The following is a 27,499-nucleotide window of genomic DNA, read 5'->3' as shown; positions in this document are numbered from 1 at the left end:
AAATATTGTTTCGCTAATGATTTAAAACACGTAAAAACTTTTCTTCTTGTTATCTTTTATTGCATTAATTACAACACTGTCTGCAGATTCTGCCACTCGGGATTGTTACATTTGGAAAACACCGTTTGTCACCACCATGCTGAAGGCACGTTTTCAACAACAGACCTGTATGTATACTCCATGATCATACTTTGGCCTTTGTAAATAGGAATCTTTTCTCTTACGCCATTTTACATGTGATCTCAAAGCGGCTATACCTCGCGTTCTTGTATATAAACCACGCAATATAAATGTGAGACATATTTTACATTTATGCAAGTGTTTTTATTATGTTCTAATTTTATTATTGTATTTTTCTCATTAGTTTGTGCGCACATCGTTTACCCTTACATATAACATGATCATTTACTATTAATCCATTTGATTTTATATAGTGCCAGACAGTAGAGAGCCAGGAGGTTTTAAATTAAAGAAACATGAATGTATGTAATAAGACACAACAATACATTAACAAGGACATATTTAATAAACTACTACAAATGCAATTTCAAGGTTGTAAAACTTCACAATACATCATGCATGTATTGAGCTTCGACGGTCGCGGGCATGGGCATTATTTCATTCGTAAAAGTTTCAGTTTTTTTATATATATAAATTACATTTTTAAACAATCTTGTATTTGGTGATCAACATATGTCCTCTTCATACGTACGATCAACATATTTCCTCTATATACCGATATATGTCCTTATATACCGATATATGTTCTCTATATACCGATATATGTTCTCTATGTACCGATATATGCCATCTATATACAGATATATGTCCTCTATATACCGATATATGTCCTCTTTATACCGATATATGTCCTCTTTATACCGATATGTCCTCTTTATACCAATATATGCCCTCTGTATACCGACAAAGAAAGAAGAACATATTGTTTCAGATCGGACTCCTCTGCCAATATTGATGCCTATTGACCATGATGAAAACATCTCATTACACACACATACACACACACTCTCTCTCTCTCTCTCTCTCTCTCTGACACGCAAACTCGGGGTGCGGTAGCCTTATTTAAAACAAATTTTGGACTCGTAAGCCACGGGTTGCAAGTCTGAGACACGACTAGGCCAGTCCTCGTCTTCTTTCACGTCTAAAGACACGGAATTCGCATTTCTTCGGCAAGATATAGCCAACAAAGTCATGAAAGTGTCGTAAAAACAGGCAACCAACATGTTTCTTTCTTTCTTTCTCACGCCCTTGCTCAACTTGCGCACATACACACATACATACATACACACGTATATACGAATATAAAGCAAATGAGAAACGTCCACATTATGACTTTATATAATGGACTTTAAGTGTAATAGTAATTTCACTCATGACAGAAAAATGGACTTGGCACAATGCACGAAACAGTAAAATGAGCGTCTCCGTATGATCAAAATAAAGAAACATTTTTTAATATTACAATTTCTAAAAGTCATCCTTGTGTCTTGATTATTAAAACAAAAGACATTATCAAAGCATGATATGTTATTATTTAGGAATAATAGGCCAAATTTAAAATTTCATCTCAGGTTAATAAAGGTCAGAGCATCAGAAATAACAAATCAGCAAATAAAATATAACCCTTTTCATGGTTTTTGCTCATATCTTGTGCAAACAACATATTTTCTTACCTGCAGTAAAACAATTGTCTCCAAAAATTAATCATTTTTGTTTTTGTACAGTGTATATCCTGAATACAAAAGGATGCTTTATTGGATTAATGAATGAAATAGGCACTAGATAATATAATCAGACTGTTCTTGAAGTATAATTTACAAATGTACGTGGTACATAAAAGGACATTTTGGGGAAATGTGCCTCGGCTAATACAGAATTTGGAGCTTTAATTACACAGAATTTATAATGATGTGTGTATGTCCAATCTAAAAGCCAAATTATGGGAAAAACTCGTTTTTATTCATGTTTTATTCACGTGAAAGTGAAAAACAAAAGGAATTCGTAACATCCACCTCCTTATTTTGAAACAAAAATCTATAACGAAAATGTAGCACGACAATCCAGGTATTTATTCTTTATAAATGCCTACTTGTATGCTAATTGTTTTTAGACCAATTCATCAAAATAATTTTGTTTTTATGAATGCAGGTTTACATATTTTTTCTATAATATTTCTTATGAAAAGTTATAATACTTCTGCATTCCCACGAAACAAAGATAAGAACCATAACGTTCTTAACTCATTCCACATTTGGACATATAAAGAAAACCTCTCCCGCATCAAAGCCCTCCCTGGTCCACATTTTGTGGGTTTTTCAGGAAAATCTTACTCCGAGCCGTATCAAATTCTTACCAATAACAAAGAATCTCAATCAAAAGCCAAACGGTTTCCTTTGTGCAGGTTATGACATAATGTTTTCCAGCTACTCATGAAATTATCCAAAAAAATTTAAAGAATGGGAGCCCCGTAACGGGGAGTATCCTCTCTGTTCAAAAATAGTAAAATGGTGGCACTCGGTCCGACTAAAGCGCCCACTAGATACGTTGTTATCGCTATATTATTTTATATAGAAGAGCGTGTGGAGAGGGAAATGGCATAGAGACAGTGTTGTAACAACCGCCTAACAGATCAAGCCGGACCCAAATTACCCTCAAACTACGTTTGTTATTGTGAAAGTCCCATTATTTCTTGCTATGATACTGCGCTAGGCTAGAAATACATGACATTGTTTATAAACGATCAGTGAAAATAAGGAAACACTTACCCTTAAACGGCTATTAGATTTCGCTTTCAAAAGTCTGTTGACACTATCTGAAAAAGAAACAAAATAAATAAAAGTTTTGCATCATTTAGATTCAGTAATTTAGGGAAGGATATTTATTGCATTCTAAAACCCGTCCTGGACAGCCCAGAAAGATAAATAGTCCTTTTTCAGAAAATATAAACTAGAAACAACAATCGTTTTTGAAAGATCATAGCTGAAATATTTTCTTGTTCATCAAATATATATCTGATACTCTGATGAATTCCCTCCCCCTCCATTTCGTGCAAGACCATTCTAGTGTGGTGCAATTCCATTTGTAATGGAAGTATTCATTGTGCATGCACATAGAGTGGCAGTCTTGAACTCAGTTGTGAATGTATTAAATACATTGGAAGATAATGTTTTCTTTTGTTCCAAATCCCACCTGTAATATACATAGAAGCGATCAAATAGATATTATTTTAAAATTCTAATACATATTTTGTTCGTTTCAATATTTGTATTCCAGTCGTTAATATTTGACCCCTGCGAGCTCGGGGATGCAAAATATACTTAATGCGCCATATTAAATGTCGTAAGAGACGACGAATGGCGGAAATTGTTAGCTATTTGACTCGCGACCTAAAGAGTGCAGGTTCAGATCTTTGTATTGGGTTATCCTGGGGCTGTTATAGTGGAATGGGAGCTCCATAACAAGGGGGCATTGAGCAAGGTTCTTTACTTCAACTGTCCCATGTTTTGCGGTGCCATAAAAAATGACACCAAACCAAGTTTCAATATAAAGCATAATTGATATGACACGAGCATTATACAACGCAATTCGACCTACTCGACACGAAACAAAATATATCTAGGTCGTCAGAGGATTTTACCATTTAATAAAATAAAAAAAAATACTGTAGCGTTATAGACGGAATTTAAATATTTCTGAATCTTAAATGAATGTCTCGCGGAACATTGGAACCACGGTTCTAAATCTCTTTGACGTAGTATTCACGCACGGGTACAAATTTAGTCAAAATGACTACTTGAATCTCTTGAAACATTGTACTGTCAACCTGTGGCGAAGCCATGAGTGACAATACAAAATATGTCCCCTCCACTAGTGAAATATGTCAATATATCTACTCAGAAAAGCACGCTTTATTTTCATAACCTAATTTTAAAAGCAAAAGCCGTCTATTTCCATAGATGTTCTCCATTAAGTGCCGATGCATTTCACAGCTGCAGTACAAAAGATTACAACTTCCCTAATTTTTACACTAAATTTGTAACAGCGACGTTGTACAAATTTAGCGTGTACATATACATCCAATTGTGTATTTTGATGAAATAATTACTGTACGAAAATAAAGAGATTCCTTAAAACACGTTTCATGCGTTGATTATTGATATTGGGGTGGGGTAATGCAGAAATATCACAGAGCAGATGTGTCTGACAGACTTCAGAGCATGACGTCATTAAACAACATATTTTAATAATTTGGTTTTCTTGTTTCTTTCATTTCTTTATTTCCACATTCAAGTGTGAATTTTTGTATGGCCTTAGCAAGTTTGCGGTGTAGGTCGGTAGCAGACGTTGTAGCCAATTTTCGATTCTCACCTAATTTCGGTTTACAATCAACACTGATCAATGTCCGATGTATATATTATGATGCTAGTTAAAATTGCAACTGATAAAGTTATTGTTTTCTGTATGTAAACATGACAGTTTTGTCTTCTATGAAATATCGTAGATTATCACAGGTATACAATACTGTAGGTGTGACAAATAGCAACGGTCACGTAAATTCAGCCAGTTTCCATGTTTCATATAGGAACCTAATTATCAGCAAGAGTCACTGGAAAACAGTCCCTCTGCTATACAAAAAGAAGTTTACTTGATTTTCAAGATAAGACTGTTTATTCATTGTAACTGTAGAGTGTTGAAACAATCTCTGGTGTTCTCAGTGGAAACAAGATTTTCAAATTAGCTGATGTGATACAAATATTGGAACCGGAACCATTTTCATTTCGATCACAATAGACATTAGTAGAGGTCTTTTGGTGAAAATACGATCTCATAATGATTATCCGTTTAGGGAGTAATGACAACAAGATTTTTAAGACGGTGTTCGTGGCAGTCATATTGGATATATTACTGGCACCATTTGCATTAAGGACCAACTAGGTATCATAAGAAATGTATTGGTGAAAAAGCCACGTTGATATGGCATACGTTAGGAGAGCAGTATACATAACAATATGCTCATAATATGACTTTCCTTTCAGGAGGAGAAGCAATATCGATTTTCAATGTGACTGCCATATTGGACGTTAGAATGGCACAAGTTTTATTTAAGACCAACTTGGCATAAAAAAGCCCTCTGGTGAAAACCTCAGATCAGTATATATTCTGTTCAAGTAGGGTTGTGATAACGGCCATACTGGATATCAGATAGGCACCATGTTTATTTACGACAAGCTAAACATCATAAGACGTCTTTTACGACCATCCTTTCAGGAAGAGTAGCAGTAATAGTATTTTTAAGTTGGCTGCCGTGTCAGCCATATTGTATATCAGACCAGCACTATTTTCGTTCAGAGCCAACTAGACATCTTAGGGAATCCTTTAGTGAAAACCCATGCTGAAATGACCATCCCTACAGGATGAGTGGCGATAACACGATTTTCAAGATGGTTGCCATGATGCCATATTGGACATCATATCGGCAACATTTTATACAGGACAAACTGGATACCGTAATAAGTCTTTTAGTGAAACCCTATGTTGATATATCCATCCAGTCAGAAGAAGCGATAACAATATTGTCAAAGTGGACACTGTGGCAGCCACCTTGTATGTCCGAGCAGCACCATTTTCGTCTTGAACCAATCAGATATGCAATGAATGCGTGTGCAATGTTTCAGGGCAATCGTCTATAAAGTTTAGGAGAAATAACGATAACAAACGTATGCTAGCGGATGGACATACGGAGGGCAACTGACCATGACATCCCATAAACTCTTCTGGTCTATAAAAGTAATATCATAAAATCGTTTTAAAGCATTTACCTCACTGATTGCATACATTTATATATAAGGGTATACAATTAAACCATTTTAGATCTGTACAACCTGAGCTGGAGGGAGAAAGATGTGAGTGAGAGAGAGAGAGAGAGAGAGAGAGAGAGAGAGAGAGAGAGAGAAGAAGAAGCAGAAGAAGAGACATGAAACATGTCTCAATATGGACAGGTTTGCATAACACGCATAAGGGCATATATATTTATAAATTATTCCAAACATGAAATCGTCACAGTGTCGCAAAAAGTAGTATCGCACACTATTATATTTAATTATCTCATTATGAAATATTTGCTAAATAAAGATCTTCCTAAAAAAAAATGCTACATTTGTTTGCATGTGAAATTGATAACTTTACATTGCCTAAGGGTGTGCCACAGTCTTCGTATGCTTTGTTTTCTTGTTTCTTTTGGTTATCGTTCCATAGATTTGTTTGGTTCTTCTTTTATGTTTGCCTAAAGGTTCAAGGAGTTATTCTTGCCTTGTGTCTTTTTTATAAATTGTCATTCTAGGCATTGCTTTTTGCAATTTAATTTGTATCCTACGCTTTGTATGTCATGCCCCTGGGTGTGAAGATGCTACAGTACACGACAGCGTCACGACGTCAAATTGACACGGAAACACGCGAATTTACACACAGATCAGGCAAATTTTATATGAGAGTGGGTCCCTTGCGAACATCATCTGAAGGCTGTAACGTCTTTATCAAATTATAGCTCATTCCTGAAGAATGGTTACTGGCCCAAAATATGCTATCTGATTCTATCCTCGAGTGACAAAGACTTAAAAGGATGTTCAGGGATGTGATTCAAGTCTAAATGTATGCAGTCACTAATTGAATAAGATTAATGAGTTGAGTAGTTGATAGACGTAATTAATGGAATTTTCAGTAGTATATCTTGTATAAGTACGATGTGGAGAGATTGTTGTCAAACTATATGCAATAGTATTCCACAAGTCTTTCAAGGACTTTATGAAAATTAAACTTAGCATGAACTCTTTTGAACAAATGGACATATATAGACCAATCAGCTCCATACATTATATTCTAAAACAACAAAGCAGAAGGCATTAAAACATTTGAGGTAAGAATGGTGGGCTTCTTGGCATGTGAAAACAGTCCAGAGATCAGATGAGTTTTAAAATAGCTAGTTTTATTCAAATAACTTTGTATGTTAAATTTCAAAATCCACCACATTTCCTGAATTTTAGATGAGCTAAATTACTTTAAATCGAATATAATGCTAGGAACCCTATTCATTTCGTCACACTCGACCAAGGAGCCAATGTTTTGAATCTCTATTTTGTATCATTCAAACCCGTATTCGTCATACATCAACTTCCTTACTCAAAATAAACTTATATATAAAGTTAAATAATTTGTCTTTTACGCAGACTAAATATAACACATGACTTTCGGTCTGCGATTAGCATTATTCTCAGTGATTATTTACTCTCTCTCTTTATATATATATATATATATATATATATATATATATATATATATATATATATATATATATATATATATATATATATATGCGTAATTTTATTTTAGTTACAACATTTTTTGGAATTGGGTTCCATTTCTACAAGTACAAGACACATGTAATGTATTGTGTTAAAAGTACACAAAGCATTGTATTATTCTGAATGTATAAAACTAAAACAATATATTTTGTATATATTGTATTAGACTGTATGTCTACAAGTACAATTCAATAGCTGCATTTGCTACAAATCTATAAACATCATCTATTTATTAAGTTGATGATCCGTCGTATCAATTAAAAATAGAGAAAATCATATCATGTATCGATATTATTTGGCGAAAGAGATTTTACAAATTGTTTTCTTTTGCCACACTGTCGGTCTTCCACAAATATTTATCGATTTAGGATTTGGCTGTTGACGGTAGATGTCAGCTGGGAGGCAAACATTATGATATTTTTTCAATATCAAGAATGAAGTGAAATTTTATTCAAGCATATAATGTTTGATACGTTGATTTATATGTTGAATCACTAAAAGTCAATATGACTGACCCATAGCCTGCCGGTTTGTGAATCATTCGAGAAAACCGAGACTAATATGTATTACCAGTCCGCTAATTCAGTTATACTGCGCCAAGTGATCAAAAGGTTTCCACGCAACCATGGGCGCCCGCAGGATTTTTTGCTGGAATGGGGGGTCAGTTTTTCACACCCGGGAGAGTTGGCTGCGTAGTTATTATAATACGCAGTCTGAAACTAATGCTAATATTTACTTAGCGTTTTGTACAAAATCTTGTGACACACTTTCAGCTTCATTTCCATTTGCATGATTAAACTTATATATATATATATATATATATATATATATATATATATATATATATATATATATATATATATATATATATATATATATATATACACAAACAATAATTTATGTCACCAACGGATCACTGTTTGTTACTTCAGGAGAAAGGAGAATGTGAGGGGAAATGCATTTGCATTTGCATGATTAAACTTTAAAAAAAAATTCTATAATGTGAATTCATTATTTTTTCGTGCGGTATCGGTTGCGTCTATAATTCAAAGCGGGAATTTAAATTCTCCACGAATAACGTTCTGAGAAAGTAAAAGGTCCCCTTCACCAAACACTAATGGACACACCAACCAAAAATTAAATCATTATGGCTCAAAGAAACAAAACAAACAGCCACGCCAAAACTTCTAAGTTGCTCTTCGGATAGGTCTCTGGGGGGAACCCTGATGATGCGTGCATTGGCGACCGCAGCATAGGACAAGATTGGTCACCACGTGACCCCCTGGAAATCGTACCGCAATCTGATATAGATATAAACTTGCAGTATGATTTCCAGTCGGTCACGTTGTGACCACTCGAAAGCCAAGTACTGAACCCAATTCCACGCGAGAGTGGACACAATTTATTTACCAGAGTAACTGGATATTTAACGAGTTCAACGCACAAATCAAACGAAAATAATCTGACCATACTTTCGCTTTAAAGTTGTGTAAATTTGCTCTTTCTATGGTACCAACGTCACAAAAGACGTTGGTACCATAAAAAGCAAATTTACACAACTTTAAAGTGAAAGGGTAACATTGTGAAAAAATTTAGTATATGAAGTTAGTCAGTTTTAACCCTATATTTTTGAGACTTTAACGACTAAACAGGAAATAAAATTATCAGAACCCTGAAAAAGAAACTTCTGTCAAAGAGATATCTTGATTCTCCTATTATCTTATTATCCTAGGTAAAGATTTGCATGTTTCCTGGTGCGAGAACTAAGAATGGATTGGAGTTTGTGTAACTGTTTCTCCCACCCTAATGCTTACTTTTCTGAGTCTTACTTGAAGCAGAGTAACTGCTGCGAATATAATATGATAAAAGAGATGGGGACCAGCCAAGGAATTTGAGAGGCACTTGTGCTAGACTCTTTGTCGCGCTCAGAACCACAAAAAGCGAGATCGCCTCTGAAAGGAATTTGATACGTCATTATCTAAGATATAATAACATTCTTGCCATTGAGTTTGTCCCCCTACTTTTAAAAGACTCCTACCTATAATGAACGAAACATTTCCCCTCACATTCTTCGTTCTCCTAAAATAACAAACAGTGATCCGTTGGTGACATAAATTATTGTTTGTAAACTAACCGGGTTTTACCCTTGAAGAGAACATTCTTGTCAATGATTATATTTGGCTGTAATCTGATGCAGAACCAAACAGTTCTAGCAATGTAAATTTTGAATGATTCACGGAATATCTTGATGGTTGGTTGCCTAATTTGGTGCTTTTATGGCTCAGCAACACAGGTAGATTATATAGTGCCGAAACATTTGCAGTAAAGCGCTTTATCAAATGATACACAAAGGAAGGTGATCCAGGCTGGTCCAATGGTAGGATTCGAACCCGTGCCCTTTTGGTCATGAGTCTTGCATGCTAACCATTGTTGGAACTTTACTCCGGGAGAGAGAGAGAGAGAGAGAGAGAGAGAGAGAGAGAGAGAGAGAGAGAGTATGTGTATGTGTGCCCGTGTGTGTGAAGGACATTTATTCATCATATACATTTACATTGCTCGTAACCTTATATTTTGTGTCTTTCAAGTATTCAAGAGAAACTTTTCATGATAGACAGTTTGTATTAAATGTAAAATATGTAGAATTTCAATATTTACCTAGTATTCTTTTAAGCACAACGTGGACCATTCATATGGAAGTTAAAGGACAAAATTCACTGGAAGTTTCGATAATTGTTTGTAAGTTTGGACATAATTTTTATTTTATATTAACAGAACACATCTACGTCATATCTGGGAGTATCTTGATTAGAGATTCGGTTTTTAACAAAAAGTCAGTTTTTTTTTTTTTTTAAATTCTATATTCGTTCGCTAGAAACATAAGCAGACCAAGAATACAATGCCGACATTCAAGTATAAAACCGCCAATAGCTTTGTGGAAAGTTGTTCCAATTAGCGAAATAATCGGCCTGAAATCGACAGGACTAGAGCTCCGGGAAAACAGCGAGTGGTTGTAATTAATCAATTTCACTGGTCGATGCCTTATTAAATCTAGCCAATTAAAATCAAGAATGGCTGGCATGTATCCAATCAAACGCTCTGATTGATTAAATGTCTTCACGCGCAGCTGGAAGCATGTCAACTTGAACGTTCGGCTAGATCGATTGTTTGGTACTGTGTAAATCTGAAACTCGCAGGCTAAAACTTCAAGTTACTATAATGTCTGAGGCTGGATTGGGTTTAAAATTTTCTTTCCTTTATTATTTGATAATTTTTAAAGTTTGAAAATTAGCAAACTATTCCATATTTTTAGTAAAAAAGCCTTGTTTAAATTATTACCTTGAACACAAACAGAAGTGGTGTATTTCAGATAAATCTTTTTGGTATATATTCCGATCCTATTATTGTATTGATTCATATTCAAAATGGCCATATCCTCATAACATAATTTGTAAACGCTGTTACAATTACTATGATTAAAAAGCACCAACATAAATTCTCATTACCCCATATATTGCAATGTAAATAACAATTACATACTTCGGTGATGTACAACCTAAAAATCGATAATGACAGAGATGGGAGTGGGAGAGAGAAAGCGGCACGATGATTCTAGTGAACCGTGGGCAGTCTTCTTTTAGGGCTGCCTCTTTTTTGCAACAAAAAACAATTTTTAAATATGTTGCCTTAATATAAATTCTGTGAAGAATTGTTAAAGTTAGACTAAGGATAAGATGAAATAAATTTAGTATATTGTGAAGAAAATACAATTTTCCCGCTTTCTAAAGTATCAACTGATTTCTCTGAAATAAATTTTACATTTGAAGCACCATTGCATTTTCTAAACCATTCCATTTAAAGGATCTCCCTTATAAGTATGTGTGAGACTGACTCAATCTGAGTTGATAAAATCACATTTTGCCTTATTTTGGTGTATATCTCCCGTATCAAAGTAAGTTTATGCAAAGTCATTTTTGTTTTGTTGGTAATTTGGTTCTAGCTTTAATGTACACTTTTTTGAGGGAAAGCATTCCATAGAATTATTGTACCAAGAAGAGTAAAGAAAAGTGAATCGCCATTGGTAACTCGTTTATATCTTTGCCACTTCTTAAATATAAATTAATACTTCTACCAAACAATGCACTCAGAAGTACACGTAAATGACCGTGCGTCATATTTATTTTATATTATGTGCAGTTTTCTAAACTTTGTTTGATACTTCATACTCTCTCACCAAGGTTCCAAATATAAATCTTCTTGGCTTGAACATTCAGGCAGTCCAGTTACAATTATTTCAATCTCAAGTTATTCATGAACATTCAGGCAGTCCAGTTACAATTATTTCAATCTCAAGTTATTCATGAACATTCAGGCAGTGCAGTTACAATTATTTCAATCTCAAGTTATTCATGAACATTCAGGCAGTCCAGTTACAATTATTTCAATCTCAAGTTATTAAGAACATTCAGGCAGTCCAGTTACAATTATTTCAATCTCAAGTTATTCATGAACATTCAGGCAGTCCACTTAGAAATATGTCAACATCATTTCTTTCGTGACTATACTGGCAATCTAACTAAAATTCACCCTCAATTTGTACTTTTTATTGTTTTTCAAACTCGTAAATAGTGAGATTATCCCAACTTCCCATACATTTTCAAAATTAGATCGAATAATAGCTATAACATTTCGATATAAATTTTACCATGAAAATGAGAATTCAATTTGTTACGCTTGTTTGATTCATGTGCCATTCTACTAATATAATCAATCGAATAGATCTGTTACGGGGTACAAAAGTTGCAAACAATAACATCCAACACAAAGTATATTCCCAGCCAATTTTTAATGTTCACCCAAGCTAGGGCTCAAGACGACTGCTCTTTACAGAGAACAATTCTTTAGTTTTACACCAGGGCAATAGTTTATCAAAACAACAGTGATGACAACTGCAGACTCCAACTCCAATGGGTCAGAATCTTTATCAGTATCAGATGTGAACTAGGTAGAATTTGTTTCTAACATTACCATATCTGACCGCTTAAAATCCATTAAACTAAAACTATCATGTACACCACTGTCTCTTGTCTTAATGATAATCAAATATTTATACAAATAAATTAGAGGGAAATGTTAAGCATTAATATGACGGCAACACCTACCCCCTTAAGAGAAAACTAGTTTTCGAACAAAATTATAAAGGATGGACAAGCAAGATCAAAGGGTTAATATTTGGCTGTATACAGTTCTATGCAATTACCTTACTTCAAGAAATTTAAAAGTTCTAGCATCTCCCTGGCAATTAGAGTTCTATCAAATAGCATACAGTGCAAGCATTCAATGAGTCACTAAATATTTCCATATTCCGAATACAACATTTAGCACAACATCTAAAACAAACATTTTGGATTCACTTAAAATCAAATTGATGTGCATTACGAAAGTACTTAATTAGTACACAAGCTATAACACACATTATCATATGGGTCTTAATTCAGATAAGTCCAACAAGAATGAACACTAAAACACATAGTCTTAGACTCCAGCACGTGACAATCCATCAGCATTTGCATTCTCTGCTCCCCGACGGTGTTTGATCGTGAACTCATATGGTTGCAGACACAGGGACCATCTCAGAAGCCGTTGGTTTTTTCCTTTGTTTTGGCTTAGCCAGGTTAATGGGTTATGGTCAGTTTCAACACTGAATGGAGCACCACACAAGTAGTAGTGAAGAGATTCTATCGCCCATACTATCGCAAGGCATTCCTTCTCAATTGTAGAATAATTCTGCTCCCTGGGCAATAGTTTGCGGCTGAGATACGCTATCGGATGTTCGTCCTTATTGTCATTGTACTGACTCAAAACAGCTCCAATGCTCGCATCACTTGCATCCGTTTGCAGTACAAATGGGCGTTCAAAAACAGGATTGATCAGGATAGGTGCCTTTACAAGTGCATTCTTCAAATCACTGAATGACTTAACAGCTGTCTCATCCCATGTAACACGATTTGGCTGACCCTTCCTTGTCAAAATACAAAGCGGAGCCGAGAGCTCAGCGAAATTCCTGATGAATTTTCTATAATAGCCCACCATTCCTAGAAAGGATCGAACCTCTTTCTTTGTTTTCGGAAGTGGGAAGTCAACCATAGCTTTGACTTTGCTGTGGTCTGGTTTAATTTGCCCTCCGCCAACAACGTGACCAAGGCAAACAATAGTATCCTTTCCAATGTCACACTTGGAAGGTCTAACTGTCAGATTGTTTTCTCGCAATCTCTCCAAGACTGCTCGTAGATCCTGAAGGTGGTCATCCCAGGTCTCACTATAAATAATGATGTCATCAAAGTAAGATGCAACATTACGTAATTTGGCCAGCAACAGGTCCATCATGCGTGAAAATGTAGCAGGTGATGTTTTCATCCCGAAAGGCATAACGGTAAATTCATAAAGTCCAAAGGGTGTCACAAAAGCAGATTTCTCCTGCGCTTCTTTTGACAGAGGTACCTGCCAGTAACCTTTGGTCATATCGAGTTTGCTAATATATTTTGCATTTCCCAACTTCTCAAAAAGTTCGTCTATCCTTGGTGTAGGATAGGCATCAAAGAGTGTAACGTTGTTCAATTTTCGGTAATCAACACAAAGTCGCAGACTTCCATCTTTCTTTTGAACAAGGACAATTGGTGAACTCCATGGGCTTGTAGATGGTTTTATCAATTCTTGCTGTAACATTTCGTCTACTATAGCTCTGACTTCAGCCCTTTTTGCATGGGGAATACGATAGGGTTTCTGCGTGATTGGAATGTCTGTTGTTGTTCGAATGTTGTGAGTGATCAAGTTGGTTTTGCCTGGTTTTGAAGTTAGCACGTCTTCAAACTCCGAGCATAATCCTCGCACCTGTTCTCGCTGTTCTTTCATCAGTCTACCATTCAGACTGATTTTGTCCAAACTTTCCATGTCGGCCAGTGGGAATTCAATCCGTCCTCCTCCATCAAATTCATCACACACAGTTGCTGATAACAGTACAGCTCTCTTGTACTGACGTAATAGGTTACTATGGTATGTTACTTGTCCTCGCCTACCACCAATGTTAATCTTGTAATTAACGTCATTAACCTTACTAATGACACGATAAGGTCCCTTCCAGTGAGCTTTCATCTTCGATGCATCAGATGGCAACAAAACTAGGACCTCATCTCCCGGCCTAAATTCCCGTTTGGTAGCATTTTTGTCGTACCATGATTTAACTTTCTTGTGACACTCTGTTAGATTTTCTTTCACTAACTCACTTACATCAACCAATCTCTGGCGAATCGAAAGCACATGTTCAACAACTGACTTATGTGTCTCACCCTCACCGGTGAATAGATCCTTAAGAATCTCCATCGGCCCTCTTACTGGCCAACCATACAGCAGCTCAAACGGCGAAAACCCAGTTGCTTCATGTGGTACCTCCCTATAGCAAAACAGTGCATAAGGCAGCATCACATCCCAGTCTTCACCGTTCGTGGAACACAGTTTCTTCAAGACAGCTTTGAGTGTGCCATTCAATCTTTCGACCTTTCCATTGGATTGTGGCCTGTAAGGAGAAGTTGTGATCCCCTTGATGTTCAACATGTTGTAGAGTTCTTTCAGAAGTGTGCTTGTGAAGTTGGTACCTTGGTCTGTAAGGATAATCCTAGGTATACCAACCCGACTAAATAGGCCAATTAAGGTGTTGGCCACTGTTTTGGCATCAATGTCCTTCAAAGGAAATGCTTCCGGATACCTGGTAGCTTCATCTACTATGGTTAGTATATATTTGTTCCCCGCCTTTGTGCGCTGTAGTGGGCCAACGATATCCATCGCAATCTTGACAAAAGGGTCAGACACAATTGTTGGACACACCATTGGAGCTTTCTCTTTCCCTGTTCTCCTTGCTGTCTTTTGACAGATGTCACAGGCCTGACAGTGCCTCTGAATATCCCCAAACATTCCTGGCCAATAAAATGCGGTTGTTATTCTTGCTTTCGTTTTCTCCCTTCCTAGATGACCAGCAAGCGGTCTATCATGTGCCAACTCTATCACTGCTTGACGTAACTGCTTTGGCAAAACTAATTGGATTCCATATTTTTCTCCATCCGACGACTTCCACTTCCGTTTTAAAATTCCATGCTCCCAGAAAAATGCATTGTCCATGCCTTCTATTTCACTTGCAGATGACAGGGCCTTTTCTCTCACTCCAGCCAACGAGCTGTCATTCTTTTGATACTGAGAAATTAATTCCACATTAACATTGTGCAGCTGATCAAGTGACAAGTTCTTGTTATCAGCCTCATCTTCACAATGGATGTCATCCTCATCCTCATCAAGACCATGATCACTATTTTCGTCCGAAAATAGCCTATCTACATGCACGTCATCCAATTCATGGGATCGGACCCCACATTCTTTTATTTTCCTTTCACTTTCTTCAGCATCCTCTTTCTGCGCTCTTGCCTGGTTCCTCGTTACTACCATAGTCCTTTTTTTCCTACGTAGAATGTCCATACCCAGCAGCGCTTGTGCTGCCAAGTCAGATACCAGTCCAACCTGGACATGACCCTTGTAGTATGGCGTGTCTAATTCTACTATGGCTAATTTCGCCTCAAAAGGCTGTCCAATGGCAGTGTAGAGTGTCAGGTTCTGTCCTTCAAGGATACATGACTTATCGACAAGGTCGTCACGTATCAAGGTCATTTCTGCGCCTGTATCTTTAACAAATAATACTTCCTTGTTGTTCACTGTTCCCGGTACATTTATTAACCGTTCACCAATGGTATTCTGGACAAAGTAGGTTGCTTGATTTTGTTTTCTGCTGGGACAGTCACGCAAAACATGACCCTTCTGGTGACATTTATAGCACTTTTTGTCTCCATAGGATTTTTCTATCAAACCAGTTTTCTTGGACTGAGGTGAACTTGATGCTTGGTTATTTGCTTGTTGTCGGCTGTGCTTATGGTCGAACTTGCTGTCACTGATGGGCAAAACATAATCCTCAGCAGCATCGACAACAGAGCCATTGCCTTTATTGCGCCTTATCCACTGGGCCTGCACTGGTGGGAGAGCCTTCAAGAAGTATTCATCTGCTAAACATCTATGTGGATCACGACTATCAATGAACCGTGTTAAATACTGCTCTATACGTGCCATCAGACCTCTGTATGTTTCATTAGCATCCCTTCTTATGCTAACTAACTGGTTAAAATATTCATGAGGTCTTTTCCCAAACCTATTTATCAGGGCCTTTCTTAGCTCAACATAGCTTTTACTTGTTTGTTGTGCTACCTCTCTTGCCTCCCCTGTTAGCAGTGTTCTCAGTTGCAGGGTTTTCATTTCTTCGCCCCATTTGGCGTGATCAGCCACGGCATCAAATTCTGAGAGAAATGTAAGAATGTCTTCATTCGCTTGATGATTGTAAGTTTGAAGCTTGACTTTGACTGGGAGGCTCTCATTCCTTTTATCTATGTCTTTCTGATGTTTCACCCTCTCGATCTCTAACTCCAGCTCTTTAAGTTTAAGACTGTGCTCCATTCGCAACTTCTCCCTTTCAAAGTCTAATTTTTGTCTCTCAATTGCACATTCCCTCTCTAACTGTAACCGGTCACGTTCAGTTTGCTTTTTGATGTCTTTGGATGTTTTTAGTTTGCTCTGTGTTTTCTTTAGTTTTCTTACCGGTTGCTCTTCCTCTATTTCCATGTCATATGGTTCTTCACCACTGAAGTCTCCCTCAATATCTGTGAATTGCATCAAATTTGTTTGCTGTTTCCGTCTGGTTCTATCCCTTGCAATGCTGTGCTCTTCAACAATCGTTCCTACTTCCTCATCTATAACGCCACCTTGGGTTGTCATTTCAATCCTTATTTTGTTTATCCTTGGCTTAACAGGAATCTCACCCACACAAAGTTACAGAGTATATCCAATAGCAATTTACAGCTACACTACTCAGACAAAACTTTGGTACTTGTGCTGTTTCAATGTTACTGTCAAATTTCCAACAACTTTGCTTTCCCGCCGCTGCCACCAAAATTGTTACGGGGTACAAAAGTTGCAAACAATAACATCCAACACAAAGTATATTCCCAGCCAATTTTTAATGTTCACCCAAGCTAGGGCTCAAGACGACTGCTCTTTACAGAGAACAATTCTTTAGTTTTACACCAGGGCAATAGTTTATCAAAACAACAGTGATGACAACTGCAGACTCCAACTCCAATGGGTCAGAATCTTTATCAGTATCAGATGTGAACTAGGTAGAATTTGTTTCTAACATTACCATATCTGACCGCTTAAAATCCATTAAACTAAAACTATCATGTACACCACTGTCTCTTGTCTTAATGATAATCAAATATTTATACAAATAAATTAGAGGGAAATGTTAAGCATTAATATGACGGCAACAAGATCCATGTACCAGAGTACTAATATGATTAGTCGAATAGATCCATGTGCTAGAGTACTAATATGATCAGTCGGATTGATCCATGTGCCACAGTACTAAAATGATTAGTCGAATAGATCCATGTATTATAGTACTAATATGATCAGTCGAATAGATCCATGTACCAGAGTACTAATATGATCAGTGGAATTGATCCATGTACCATAGTACTAATATGATGAGACGAATTGATCCAATGTATCATAGTACTAATATGATCAGTCGAATAGATTCATGTACCATAGTACTAATATGATCAGTCGAAAAGATCCATGTACCAGAGTACTAATATGATTAGTCGAATATATCCATGTGCCAGAGTACTAATATGATCAGTCGGATTGATCCATGTGCCATAGTACTAAAATGATTAGTCGAATAGATCCATGCATTATATTACTAATATGATCAGTCGAATAGATCCATGTGCCAGAGTACTAATATGATTAGTCGAATAGATCCATGTATTATATTACTAATATGATCAGTCAAATAGATCCATGTGCCAGGGTACTAAAATGATTAGTCGAATAGATCCATATATTATATTACTAATATGATCAGTCGAATAGATCCATGTGCCAGAGTACTAATATGATTAGTCGAATAGATCCATGTACCAGAGTACAAATATGATCAGTCGAATTGATCCAAGTACCATAGTACTAATATGATCAGTCGAATTGATCCATGTACCACAGTACTAATATGATCAGTCGAATAGATCCATGTGCCCGAGTACTAATATGATCAGTCGAATTAATCCATGGACCATATGATCAATTGAATTATTGCATGTAGCATATTAACAATATGATCGGTCGAATTGATTCACATACCATAGTACTTGATATGATTAATCGAATTGATTCATGTACCATAGTACTAAATACGATTAGTCGAAATGAGCAGATTTGAAAGTGAATTCTGGGTCCATCAGGAATGCAAACTACCTTTGGTTTAAATATAACTGAGCATTATCGTCTTAGCTCTATGAGAAAACAAATGTTACATTTTTATACTTATAGAAATAAAGACTTTCTGATAAATAGAGAATTCTCAACATGTTAATTTGACATGTAGAACACTCACTCCATTTGGAGAAGGAATTATTTCGCAAATAATAAGCACAGATCATATCGGGAAATAATTTGCTTTTTATTGTCCCCCTCTCCTCTATTGTTAGAATAAGTGAAGATAGCTTAAAAAACGATGAGAACGTTTGGTATATTTCTTGAAATAATAAACATTATGCATATTCATTTTTAATCAACATAGAGATTTGCTTGACTATTCTAGTCTTGATGTTCAAACGGGTGAGATACTATGCAGAAATTACAGCTTACAGAATGGAAATAATGTTACTTTATTATAATGCTAAATGTTCAATGAATGGATATAATGTTACTGTATAATAATGCAAAATGTTCACTGAATATTTAATGGAAATTGTGTTACTGTATTAAAATGCCAAGTGTTAAATGAATATTTAATGGAAATAATGTTCCTTTAATCAATGTTCAGTGAACATATGCTCAACACCAGGCTAGTTTGTTGGTGCTTCAGTACTTTCTGTATCTACACAGAACTCTTGCTAAAGAACTTTTCAAAATAAATTCATAAATTCCTATCGTTTTTTAACCGCTCATTAATGACACATTTTCAACCAAAATATCCTAAGAAAAGAAGAATAGCATTTATATGCATTCAAACACCTATACAGATACAACATATAAAGATACAAACTCAAACACCTATTCAGATACAACATATAAAGATACAAACTCAAACACCTATACAGATACAACATATAAAGATACAAACTCAAACACCTATAAAGATACAACATATACAGATACAAACTCAAACACCTATAAAGATACAACATATACAGATACAAACTCAAACACCTATAAAGATACAACATATACAGATACAAACTCAAACACCTATAAAGATACAACATATAAAGATACAAACTCAAACACCTATAAAGATACAAACTCATATACATATAAAGCTACAAATTCATACACATTAAAGGATACAAACCATACACATACAAAGATACAAACTAATACACTAAAAAGCTACAAACTCATACAAATATAAAGATTCAAACTTTTATATATATATACATATAAAATGTACATATCAGTGAATAATATAACGAATAACCATCTGCTAGTGAAGTTGGTAGAAAACTGTAAAATTACATTAGTCTCAAACATAAAGATACATCTCGAAACCGAATTAAGAAACGCATTTCTTCGCCACATGAATAGCTACAAATCCGTCATGCTGGGCCTGAATTTATCAGAGATATTCTCTGATAGACATGGAGAAGCATTTATTTACAAGCATTCTAAATGCTATGGCAACGGCATAAAATACCAACAAACGGACAAAAAGAAATCAATGTGTAAAGATGCAAGAGAACATTTTTTTAAGATACTCCCTAGACTGCAACGCTATAATTTTTTTTCTTAAAGTCGGTTAAATGGATAATAATATAGCAGTAAAAATCGTACAGGTGCCACGTGGATTGGGCTTTATTATTGATATTCAATACATGTAGCAATATAAAGAATGCATTTCATTCGATCTTTATGTCAAGTACGAGGGGAAACAATTGAGCCGTGATTTATTGCTTAGATCAACAGCATCTTCCGGAAGCTTTTGCCACTAATTTCTGACTTTAGCAGAGACGACATAAGTGCAATTTCTATTGAAATTGACCAGTGGAGGAAATTTGTATGTGTTCGTTTCATTTAGAACGGATTAAAATTGACATACCTATCGAAGATGGTTGACTGTATTATGACTATACCCGCTGATATGGAAATCTTGTAACTCATTTAGAAGGAGTTAGAAAGGCAATCTAAGCAGAAAATTAGTTCTAGAGAACCACAATGGTTATCAATGAGAATATTATATTTAAAATTCACTCATGCCTTTCTCTTAATTTTTGAGCGAAACAAATTATGTTCTGCTTATAAGGATCACTTTGAGGAAAAGAAAAGATGTTCATGAATGGCGCTAATAAATGTAAACGAAATAGTAAATATCTTAGCAGAAAACAAAAATTTTGCGAGTAAAATGTGTCGATAGTATGAAATATACAGAGTGACAAAATAAAATAATATTGGAATTAATGAATGCTGTAATTAGACTTAATTATTACGTGAGTCAGATATATTGACAATTTGAAGATTATTCATTATAAAGGCATTGTAAATGAAAAAGGTGTGCATTTTGCCCAAATCAGTATCGAGTTACACTCGAGGGCTAACTGAGAAAAAATATATCTTGTCATAAATCTGTGTATAAAATCCCAACATGTTTTATCAGCTATCAAGAAGGATTACAGTGATTTTCTAGCAAAGAAATAGATTAAAGATATGTTTGTTTAAAAACTACATTAAGGCGTGTATCCTGTAATGTTGCTACAATTAATCTCTAGAGAAGCTTGTTATCTGCCATTTGATTTTAAAAAATACAATTGCGCGCGCGCACACACACACACACACACACACACACTCACACTTCTAGAGAGATACCCCCATGGCGGCCAATTCTGCGCGTCGGGTAATTCTGCGCAACAATACTTCATTTCTGTAAACATTGGACCACGTGCTATTCTGGGTCGAAAATTCATTTTGTATCAAGAGAGAACGATCGTACATTAATTAAGAAAAGTGAAATTCATAAAGTGTACAAAAATATCCCACATTTCGACTCGAAAGGAATGTGAAAATATGATTTCTAAATGTCAACATGAAGACCCACTCCATTACCTTCTTAAACATGTAACCCAGAAAATCATGTTTACTATGCATCTTTTAGAATCATACAAATAAATAAATTATATAAAAGATGGAAATTTATATCTTAAAAAATTCTGCATCTTAATCCAAGTTTCCGATTTTGCAAGAAGTTGCCCCACGCGTACAATATCGTCTGCCACCCAACGGCATTCTCGAGAAATTCTCCGGCGTATATTCTGTTTCTAAATTATTTGGTAATTCTTCCCCATAAACAAGACATTGTAAACACATTACATCCTTTTCATTGTTGTTTCTCTTCCACATAGTAGCTTCTTTTTTATAACATGCTGAAGTTTACTTTTTGTTTTTTAAAAGATCGGTTTAGTTTGCTTAATATCTCTCGCCATTTCTTGGCATTGTTACGTTGAAATTTGTAAAACTAGCTATAAACCTGACCTAATTACTCTATTATTAGCTGACAGAAACATTCCAAAGTAATGTAATTCATTTATACAGCCCAATGGATAAACATTACATCTTTTCAAACCTGTGCGCAGAATAGGCCGACAAATCGCGAGTCACGAAAACACGGGGGTGGTATAACGTGTGTCCAAAATTAATATTATTTTGAACAGAATATTCTGGTCACAATTGCCTCTTTTCAAAAGTATTGCAGTATTTTCTTTCCGTAAACCGGTCGAATTCGGTAAGCGTTTTGCTTCAATATTGGAGACGGAAACCATAAGTGCGCAGAAATGCCCGATAACATTGTATATTAGCTTCTGGTTAGGAATCGAACCCAAGTAATGGAATTTATAGCCTAACTCTCGTGCATCAGAGCTTTAATCTACTCGACCGTGCGAACATCTCCCAAAAATGACGAAATAAGATGGAGGTGAAAAAATTGTTCGAAGTCCAAGAGAACCGACTTGCTAGGAAATTCACTCTCACCTAATGCACAAACTCAATGGAGTTCTATTTAGCAATGCAATGTATGCAATGCTGTCGGGCATTTCTACGCACTTAAGGTTTCCGTCTCCAAATATTGAAGCACAAATTCGACCGACTGACCAAAATAAAATACAGCAATGCTTACCATTTGAAAAGAGGCAATTGTTACTAGAATATTCTGTTCAAAATAACATTCATTTTGGACATAGGGGATACCACCTGTGCACAACTGTGAAAATATGTAATATTTATACATCGGGCTATATAAATTAAATACATTACTTTGGACTATTTCTGTTAGCAGTTCAATCGAGTAATTAGGTCAGGTTTATAGCTAGTTTTACAAAATTCAACGTAACAATGCGAATAAATGGCAAGATATATTAAGCAAACTAAACCGATCTTGTAAACAAGTTAGTAAAGTTAAAGTTCAACATTTTATAACAAATAAGCTATTATGTGGAAGATAAACAACAAATGTACATTGCTTATGGGGAAATATTACTAAAGTATTTAGAAACAGACTATACGACGGAGACTTTCTTGAGAACTTATGCTGGCAACAAGTTGACACGCTGGGTAGCAGACGATTTTATACGTGTATGACTTCTTGCACATTTGGAAACTTGGATTAAAATGCAGTATTGTGTTAAGGTATACTTTTCTATCTTTTATATAATGTATTTATTTGTATGGATCTAAAAGATACATAGTAAATCGGATTTTCTGGGTTACCAGTTCAAGAAGGTCATGGAATGTGTTTTCATGTTGACATTTAGAACTCACATTTTCGAGTCTAAATGCGGGATATTTTTGTACACTTTATGAATATCACTTGCCCTAGTTAAAGTACGACAGTTCTTTCTTGATACAAAATGGATTTTGTAACAAACATAACACGTGATCCAATGTTTACAGAAATGACGTATCGTTGCGCAGAATTACCCGACGCGCAGTATTAGCCGATATGGTGGGTACGCATGAAATTATAGTTACAAATTTCCACCTGTATACATATGTGCACCTTCGGCCCATTCCCTTCACTTTTTTTTCCCACCTTCGGCACATTCCCTTCACCTTTTTTCCCAAACTTGTACATAGATGAACGCTTAGCCGAGTAGATTAAAATGCAGAGAACGAGATCTAGGCGATGAGTTCTTTTTTTTTTTTTTTTTTTGCAGTGTAAGTTCGATTCTTGGTTGGAATGAATTCAAATTCTATCCAGTTTGATTATATCTGTGTCACTCGATACTTGCCCTCAGTTTAGTGTATTGGCGTAAATTTATATTTATAGTTTCATTTACATAACTTGCATTTTTTAACAGAAATTGGGTGAGTTTATGCGAGTAATGTATTTAAATGACTCCTATTGTTTTTGGCAAGATTTAGATCGAACCTAAATGTACCGTCTACTTAGAATATGTCTGCTTACAAATAATAGATCCGTCGATTTTTGTGGTACATACGCCAGATCATTTAGCGCTTTCCTTGAAATGTGAATTGTATTTCTAAACTGAAGATGAACTAGGGACTGTATTGTGAATATTGTGCGGTTATCCTGGACGTTTACAAATTATTATCAATAAATAATAAAGAAAGACAGCGAAATAAAAGAAATAGTGATGTAAACGCCTTTACCAATACGATTATTATATCTGTAGCTTCAAGCGAAAACTTTATATTCCTTATACGGATGTTAAATACTGTATGTCGGAAATAACTTTACAAACGAAAATAAAACAAAGCCAGCGCCTGTTCTTCACCCTATTAAAGAGAATGAATTCCCTATCATTTAGTCTATACCTTTCTGTCATGTTCTTATAGATTAAAAAGTACTAAAGCAGTAAATTATCAAATAGGTTACTTATAGAGGGTATCAAGATTGCTGCGATAATTGTATTTGACTTCAGTAAAAACAAATTCACGAATAAAAGCAAGTTTAAATAGAGAAAGAAGATACAACCTAGTGATGAAATCCTGATATAGATGTAAAATAGAAGTATTTCGAGGTCAATCAGTAGTTATTAAGAACGAAAAAAAAACACCTTGCTATGGCCCTTATGCAAATTCATCTACAATATTTTGATACAAATAAATTAGGTACTGTCATGGCAGTTAATTTAGTGTTTCCATTTAGATACAGTCACTTATGGCAGTTAATTTCCATAAGGCATATCGAGTTACTTGGAATGTAAGGGCAGAGTTAAGAGCAAATAGATAGAAAATATCAGGGTTATAATTAGTGTTTAGCAATTATTGCTTTAGTTTATTTCAATTTCGACGATGATGATAAGGACGACGATAATAACTATGATATTCAGAGGTCTGCTAATAAGAGAGAGAGAGAGAAAGAGAGAAAGAGAAAGAGGCTAGAACACATTTCACCTTTTTAAAGAGTGTGATATATATATATATATATATATATATATATATATATATATATATATATATATATATATATATATATATATATATATATATATATATATATATATATATATATATAATTGAGTTCCAAAAGTGTAATGCTACATATTGATCAAGTTTAACAAAATTAGAAGAACGAATCGAAATTTTCAAATAGGTGATAGTTTGTCCTAGCTTTATCAGGTGACATGATTAAAAAACGACGTTTTGCTTAATGATTCTTTTAGAAAGCTATACCAAATATGCTTAGTTTTAATAATAATAATAATAATAATAATAATAATAATAATAATAATATAACATGTCAGAATAAGAGGGTAACTGTAAAGATTAAGACAAGTACATCTTTGTCAGACTAAATATATAGATTAATATATAAATAGAAAGACAGAAAGAAATAAAGTAAAATCAATAGTGCAAGCAAACATGCAAACAAATAAAATAAATGTGTGTGTGTGTGTGTGTGTGTGTGTGTGTGTGTGTGTGATAAATCTGGCAGTATTTCTTCCTCAGTTAGGTTTAATAATGTATACTGAAATCATTAAATTAGTTTTTACATACAAACTGCATCAAAGTCACCCGAGGCTTACTAATTGTTACATGTGGCAGTCCATTAAATATACATAAAACCAACAGACATAGGCTACTGAGCTCTGCTTTCCACTGTGACATACTGATTGACATCGAATATTTATAATACGGCCGGCACGCACGTGATGTTAGGAACAAAAGTGATTTTCTATAGGATCTCTCGCGTCTCTGTCATACATATGTTTATTCAATAGCTGTCAAGGTTGTAAAGAGTTTTCTCCAATTTAAATATCGCAATCAGTCTTTGGGGAAATGTTCATTAACTTTTGTTAGGCGCCGACAATTTATATCAAGTGTGTGTGTGCATGTGTGTGTGTGTGTGTGTGTGTTTCTTTTTTAAAACACAAAGAGTAGCGCTCAAGCAATCTGAGGACCATATATAGTTTTCCTCCCAAACCACCGAAAATTAAATGGTCCATCCCCTTACTTTTCGAATTGGAACCACAGTTGGATATACCTTAGCTTCATCAGTTTGTTTCGAATCACTTTCAGAAATCATGCTCAAATTCATAAGTTGATAATTTTTAAATGGCCTCGCTTTGCTTGGTTATTTTATTTTTAAATGTGATATTGTGCAACACTTATGTTCACGATAGCCTAACGATCTAAAACAACGCAAAGTGTTCGACGTCCATATTGGAAAAACGAAAATCTGTGTAGGTTCCGCTATATATATATATATATATATATATATATATATATATATATATATATATATATATATAATGGAATCTATGCACTTTCTAAAGCAAACAGCCGATCGTAGGGGTCTGAACTTTTCTAAAGTACATTAAATTTAGCAAACATTAAATATATTAAGATAAGGAATATTAATTTTGGCAGAGAAGACAATGACAGCTTCTAAAAGTGTAAAAAAGGAATTATAAAGTACATAAAATGTTGTGTTTAATGTTTGTATTCTTTTCCAATTTACCTTTAAAGTATCGAAAATAAAATGACCAATTGGAGCTAACAGTCGTTTGAGATGAAGCATATTTTATAACCCAAATTACAGCCATCAATCATGCACAAAAATTAGGGAATTCAAAAGTTTACAAAATATCTAAAATATTTAAGGTCGTATTTAAATAACCAAGATAACCAATGAGGAAAACCTGGGAAATTTCTCTTTTTAACAAAAAATCAGACCCCTGTTTGAAGTGCGAACCTGAAGAGCAAAATCATAGGACAATACAGCGATGACTGGCTTTGCTATCCATCACCACCGTCCATTGTTAAGAAATGTGCGATATATAGTTCCTTATTGTCCTTTTGTACCTACCATCAGCAGGAAACGGCGGTTGTCTGTTTCACTTTTCGTTACCAAGGACAGGATGCAGATTATTCCATTTTTCCACTGAAGGAAAACAAAACATTCTTCCGGTTTTGAATTCAGATCTTGTTAAACAGTTACATTCCCCACGAATGTTTATATAAATTAGTTTTATTTTAGTAGTTTATGTATAGACTTGTGGATGGAAAGTTATATGTCTATATTCTGAACTTTTTTTTTTAGCAACATCCACAAATCGTCAAAAAATAAATTATTCTTCCTACGTTATAACTCCAGGAAAAAGTGGTATGATCCGAAGTAGATAGAAAATATCTTGCTTTAAATTATTAACTACACGCAGCCATGTACTTTTAACCTCTGTAGAAAACACGTATGTCTCTTCTGTACATTGATAAAGGAAGTGTATCGTGAAAACCACATTTTAGACGAGAGGCTAAATTACTAGGACCTTCTCTATCTACTGTTAGCTGATAATATCACAGAGTGTCCCGTCAAAGTCAGTGTACCTTAAATCTACATTGCAAATTTGGTCTGGGTTGAACTCACTAGCTTAGGGGCGCAAGGGTTTCAATAATATGCTTGACATATTTTGGCAGGCTGGAAAAATGATACATACAAAACTGGCATACAAGGGTGT

At 35.0% G+C, this 27,499-nt stretch overlaps 1 long non-coding RNA gene across 1 annotated transcript in view; it reads right to left on the bottom strand.

Moving 5' to 3' along the window:
* LOC149791921 (uncharacterized) overlaps positions 1–27,499 on the bottom strand; it is a 73,988-nt gene that overhangs the window by 5,181 nt on the left and 41,308 nt on the right. The window contains exon 5 of the long non-coding RNA XR_016423231.1: positions 2,787–2,833. This is a non-coding gene — a long non-coding RNA (uncharacterized LOC149791921). The remainder of the gene's footprint in view (positions 1–2,786; positions 2,834–27,499) is intronic.

The sequence above is a fragment of the Sinohyriopsis cumingii genome, chromosome 9, assembly GCF_028554795.1.
Source record: "Sinohyriopsis cumingii isolate HCF-2022 chromosome 9, ASM2855479v2, whole genome shotgun sequence".
Classification (NCBI taxonomy): domain Eukaryota; kingdom Metazoa; phylum Mollusca; class Bivalvia; order Unionida; family Unionidae; genus Sinohyriopsis; species Sinohyriopsis cumingii.
The sequence above is the reverse complement of the archived record's forward strand: the minus strand, read 5'-3'. Positions and strand labels throughout refer to the sequence as shown.